Source organism: Gekko japonicus, unplaced genomic scaffold (assembly GCF_001447785.1).
Source record: "Gekko japonicus isolate JY-2015 unplaced genomic scaffold, Gekko_japonicus_V1.1 scaffold460, whole genome shotgun sequence".
In the NCBI taxonomy this organism is placed as follows: domain Eukaryota; kingdom Metazoa; phylum Chordata; class Lepidosauria; order Squamata; family Gekkonidae; genus Gekko; species Gekko japonicus.
In genome coordinates, this window is record NW_015173688.1 from 834,912 (window position 1) to 841,065 (window position 6,154).

Here is a 6,154-nt window from a genome sequence, read left to right on the forward strand (position 1 = left end):
CAGCTTGGTAAGGGTTTGATCTTGCCATCCCCATACTTCAACACCATAGAGTATTTGGGGGATGACCTTGCTAATGTAAAGCTTAATGGCAGGATCTATGAGGTGGCCACCCTTATTGTGGAAAAATCCCATTAATGCACCTATGGTCTTGAGAGCTGCTGTTTTTGTTAAAGCTATGTGGGCATTCCAGTTCAATGATTCATGGAAAGTTATACCCAAATATTTGTAGGTTTTGCATTGTTCAATTGGGGTGCCATGTATAGACCATGAAAAATGTTTTTGCCTTTTACGGAAGACCATCACTTTTGTTTTGGTGTAATTTATTGTCAAATTTTCTTCTGAGCAATAGTCCCCCAGGCCATTCAACTTCCTCAGACCCACTCTGGTTAAGGAAATCAAGACCATGTCATCCGCATATAGTAGTAGAGAGATCTTCTGATTATTAAGTGAGGGTGCAACAAATTTCTGGTCGGACAGTCTTTCTATGATGTCATTGATAAATAAGTTGAAAAGTAAGGGAGCTAGCACACATCCCAGCTTTACCCCTCTTACTTTAGGGATTTCTTTGGTCAGGGAACCAGAGGTGCCCACTCTGATCTTTGCAAACGTACCAGAATACAATTCACAAATCAGTGCTAAGAGTCTTTTATCTGTATCTGTCTTCCCATGTTTTCCCCATAAACGGTTTCTATCTATAGAATCAAAGGCTGTGGCTAAGTCTACAAATACTGCATATAGGGCTTTGGTTGGACCTTTCATTGCCGAATAGGCTACTTGGTAAAGTGTGAGGCAGTGGTCTATTGTACTTTGGTCTCTACGAAAGCCTGCTTGGTGAGGATGTAGAATGTGGTTGTCTGTTGCCCATTCCTCCAACTTCTTTAATAGATATTTTCTGTATAGTTTTGATGCTGTGTCAAGGAGAAATATTGGGCGATAGTTACTTGGGATCGACTTATCGCCTTTTTTGTGGATAGGGACCACTATGCTAGTTTTCTACCCAGCAGGAAACAGTCCAGAGTTATTTATTTGGTAAATAGTTTGGCAAAAATTGGAGCCCACCAGTTGGAAAAGGCTTTGATCATGTCTGTGGGAATTGAATCTTCTCCAGGGGATTTACCTAAAGCTAAGGAGGAAATTAAGTTTTCAACCTCAGCCACAGTTACTGCTGGCCAATTTGGAGATTGCAATTGAAGGCCCATTTTTCAGATTGCAATTTTGCAGATTGCAATTGAAAGCCCATTTCTTTATTCCTGTGGACCCAGTCTGAGAAATAGAGGATTGGTAAATAACAGAAAAATGGCTAAGCCAGGCGTTTCCAGAGATTTGGGCATCTATTTGGGAGGGTGGTCTTCCAAGCCCAAATGAAAGTAACTCCCATAAGCGGGTTTCTTTTTTTCCCCTTTACTGCCTGTGCCAGTTCTTCCCATAGTTGTTTGGTATGGGCCTGTTTTTTAGTTTTAAGTAAATTTTTATATTGGGTTCTGGACTTAATTAGTTGTTGTTTTAGTTTCTGGTCCTTATTTTGTCGGGTATGTTTCATTTGTCTGGCAGGCTTCTTTTTAAAATCCCTACATTCCTGATCAAACCAAACATTATTAGGGTGGGTATGTTGTTTGGGAGGTCCATAGTTAGTCAACAGAGGTTTAAGGGTAAGAATTATATCTTTGTAATAATGAATAACATTGCAGTCTGACTGTAAAAGAGATTGACGACTACCCCTGAGTTCTATACCCTCAAGAGCTTGTGCAACTGTGTTATACATACATTCCGTCCACCTACATCTCCTGTAACCAGGAGATAGATCTTCAGTGGGATCAGATGTCGGGGTTAAGAAAATTTGGTTGCTGAAATTTAAATTTAGTTCTAATGGGCAGTGATCACTTAAACTACTATCCCTCACTTTAAAGTTGTTCAGTTGACTCAATAGGTTGGGGAAAATACCTAGCTTGTAGGATCTTGAACATAACATTGCTAGCATGTGAATTTTGGGAGGTTGCAAACCAACCAAGTATCGTCCTGTGATGGAGGTTTCCCTGGCTTTTCTCCAATCTTTCTAAAACTTGCTTTGCTCCAAAGTTTTGGGGAAGGTTACAGTGAAGCCTAGTTGGCTACTGTGTGGGTGGGAAAATTAGGATTTTTCTGGCACACATGGAAGCTATTTTCCCTGACCCTGTACTGGCAGCAGCCATTTCTTTCCTCCACTACTGGGGTTAAACTATTTTTTTAAAAATGGCAATATAATATTGTTATATCAATATACCATTATTGCAATAGGTTCTCTGAGTTCTCATCTTCCAGTTTAAAAAAGTCTCCATTTCCTTCCCTTGTGGAGATATAAGAAAAAAGACATTTTTGCAACCAAAAGGGCTGGAGACTTACTTTTTTAGAAAGAGAGGGGGGGGGATTCAGAGAACTTGTTACACATACTGTTACAACAATGAATCAATATAATGAAATTCTAGTGTTGATTTTTTAAAAAAAAATTGCAAAAGCCCTGGTGACCCAGAAGAAGGGGATGGCTGCTGCTGGGGAACTGGGGTAGGAAACTGCAGTGAACCTGCCATGTGGAAGCCCTGTTGCTACTGCATTTCATTTGCAGCTGCACCAGCAACTGGAAAACCACTAAATCCCATCCCAATATGAATGTTAAATATTATGTTTTAAATACTCTCCTATTAGATTCAGTGGGATTAAAACATGTTTAACTCTGAGTGGTTTGTGTTCCAAGTTTGTTAGTGAAAATTTATTGTATCTAATCTTATTTGTCTGCTCCTTTATGTAAGTTTTTGATGTTTGGGCTTGATTTCACTACTTTCACAAAAGAAAGAAGCAGAATGAACAGTGTGATTTCAGTTTCATGCTGCAGGCAAAGCCTCGGAAAAAGTATCTGAAAGTTCATCATAGGAGGCTGGCTTGATAATAGCTCTCACCCATCCTAAAGTAATGTATATTTTACAACATTGGGGTCTCTCAGGAAAACAGCATCACAACATCTTTTATCCCCATCTTGCTTCCCCCATTTGTCCACTTAGCATGTTTACAACACCTGGAAGTTCTCTTCATATTGCACATCAAGGGGCATCCACAGCTTATCAGCTCTGGGAAAGCCATCAAGCTCTGCCAAATTCTTTGATTTCTCCTCTGGGAGAACTATTAAGCATTTGTCCAGTCTCTGGGAACAACATATCAACACTATTGTTCCTTTGATGCAACCACATCAGCATACCCTCAGGTATCATTTTTGGGTATAAATACACCCAAGCTACCCACATGGGTATGTGTGTGTGCAATTTTACACCTAAGACACTGGTTGCCTTACTCTTCAACAGACATCTAACCTTCTGAACAGACCTTAATCTCTTCAAGATTGGTAGATACAACCTCTTCCCCAAAACCTATTTTCCCCATCTCACTCTATTCATCTTAGCCAACCTTGCAAATGTATTTCTAGTATGTATTCTGTATGTGTGTTTTGTCTTCTAGTGTGTTTTGTCTTCTAGTAGCCTGGGAAAGAGAAGGCTACTACCCACACATTGATTGGGTCAATATGTGTTCTAGTCGAGAGAAAGAGATTGAGTTTCTAGACACTCTAAATGACTGTGCTATGGAGCAGATGGTCATGGAACCTACCAGTGGAGAGGCGATCCTTGATTTGGTCCTAAGTGACACTCAAGACCTGGTGAGAGATGTAAAAGTGATTGCACCACTTGGGAACAGTGATCATAATGTTGTTGAGTTCAACATTTGTACAAATAGGGAATTGGCCAAAAAGACTCACACAACCACTTTTAACTTTAAAAGGGGTAATTTTTCTGATATGAGGGGACATGTGGGGAGGAAACTGAAGGGAAAAGTAGAAAGGGTCAAAACCATTGGGGAAGCTTGGAAACTATTTAAAACTACGATTCTAGAAGCTCAAATAAAATATATTCCGCAGGTTAGGAAAGGCACAAACAGGTATAAGAAAAAGCCTACATGGTTAACAAACAAAGTAATGGAAGCTGTAAAAGGTAAAAAGGATTCCTTTAAGCGGTGGAAAGCTAGTCACAGTGAGGCTGATAAAACAGAACACAGGCTATGGCAAATAAAATGCAAGTCTGTAGTCAGGCAGGCAAAAAGGAAATATGAGGAGCATATAGCAAAAAATGTAAAGACCAACAATAAAACTTTCTTCAAATACATTAGAAGCAGGAAACCAGCCAGGGAGGCAGTGGGGCCCTTGGATGACCAAGGGGTAAAAGGAGTACTGAAGGATGATAGGGAAATGGCTGAGAAGCTAAATGCATTTTTTGCCTCCGTCTTCACTGTGGAAGATGAGAGGTGCTTGCCCACTCCAGAGCCGCTGAGTTCGGGAGGGGTGTTGAAAGACCTGAGTCAGATTGAGGTGACGAGAGAGGAGGTCCTAAAACTGATAAACAACTTAAAAACTGATAAATCACCAGGCCCAGATGGCATACATCCAAGAGTTCTGAAAGAACTCAATTGTGAACTTGTGGATCTCCTGACAAAAATATGTAATCTCTCCTTAAAATCAGCCTCCATTCCTGAGGACTGGAAGGTAGCTAATGTCACTCCCATCTTTAAAAAGGGTTCCAGAGGAGATCCGGGAAATTACAGGCCTGTCAGTCTGACGTCGATACCGGGTAAATTGGTGGAAACCATTATTAAGGAAAGAATTAGTAGGCACATAGATGAACAAAACCTATTGAGGCAGACTCAACATGGGTTCTGTAAGGGAAGATCTTGTCTCACTAACCTGTTAATGTTCTTTGAGGGGGTGAACAAACATGTGGACAAGGGGGATCCAATAGATATTGTTTACCTTGACTTCCAGAAAGCTTTTGATAAAGTTCCTCATCAAAGGCTCCTAAGCAAGCTCAAAAATCATGGGATAAAAGGACAAGTCCTTTTATGGATCAAAAACTGGCTAATTAATAGAAAACAGAGAGTGAGTATAAATGGGCAGTTCTCCCAGTGGAGGGGTGTAAGCAGTGGGGTACCACAGGGATCAGTACTTGGTCCACTGCTTTTTAACTTGTTCATTAATGATTTGGAGTTGGGAGTAAGCAGTGAAGTGGCTAAATTTGCGGATGATACGAAGTTGTTCAGGGTGGTGAAAACCAGTGAGGATTGTGAGGCACTCCAAAGGGATCTGTCAAAGTTGGGCGAGTGGGCGTCAACATGGCAAATGGGGTTCAATGTGGCCAAGTGCAAGGTGATGCACATTGGAGCCAAAAATCCTAACTATAAATACACGTTGATGGGGTCTGAACTGGCAGAGACAGATCAAGAGAGAGATCTTGGAGTTGTAGTAGATAACTCACTGAAAATGTCGAGACAGTGTGTGACTGCAATAAAGAAGGCCAATGCTATGCTGGGGATTATTAGGAAGGGTATTGTAAACAGATCAGCCAATATCATAATGCCGCTATATAAATCAATGGTGCGACCTCATCTGGAATACTGTGTGCAATTCTGGTCACCACACCTTAAAAAGGATATTATAGCTTTGGAAAAAGTGCAGAAAAGAGCAACTCGAATGATAAAAGGGTTGGAACACTTTCCCTATGAGGAACGGTTAAGGCGCTTAGGGCTCTTTAGCTTGGAGAAACGACGACTGAGGGGTGACATGATTGAGGTTTATAAGATTATGCATGGGAAAGAGCAGGTAGAGAAAGAGGTACTTTTCTCCCTTTCTCACAATACAAGAACCCGTGGGCACTCCATGAAATTGCTGAGCGGTCGGGTTAGAACGGATAAAAGGAAGTACTTCTTCACCCAAAGAGTGATTAACACTTGGAATTCACTGCCACAGGAAGTGGTGGCAGCTACAAGCATGGACGGCTTCAAAAGGGAATTAGATAAGCATATGGAGCAGAGGTCCATCAGTGGCTATTAGCCACAAGGTATAGATAGGGACTCTGGGGCAAGTGATGCTCTGTCATCTTGGTGCTTGGGGGGGGGTCAACAGTGGGAGGGCTTCTAATGTCCTGGCCCCACTGGTGGACCTCCTGATGGCACTGGTATTTCTGGCCACTGTGGGATACAGAGTGTTGGACTGGATGGGCCTTTGGCCTGATCCAACATTGGCATCTCTTATGTTCTTATGTTCTTATGTTCTCTAATCTGGGAGAACCAGGTTTGATTCCCCACT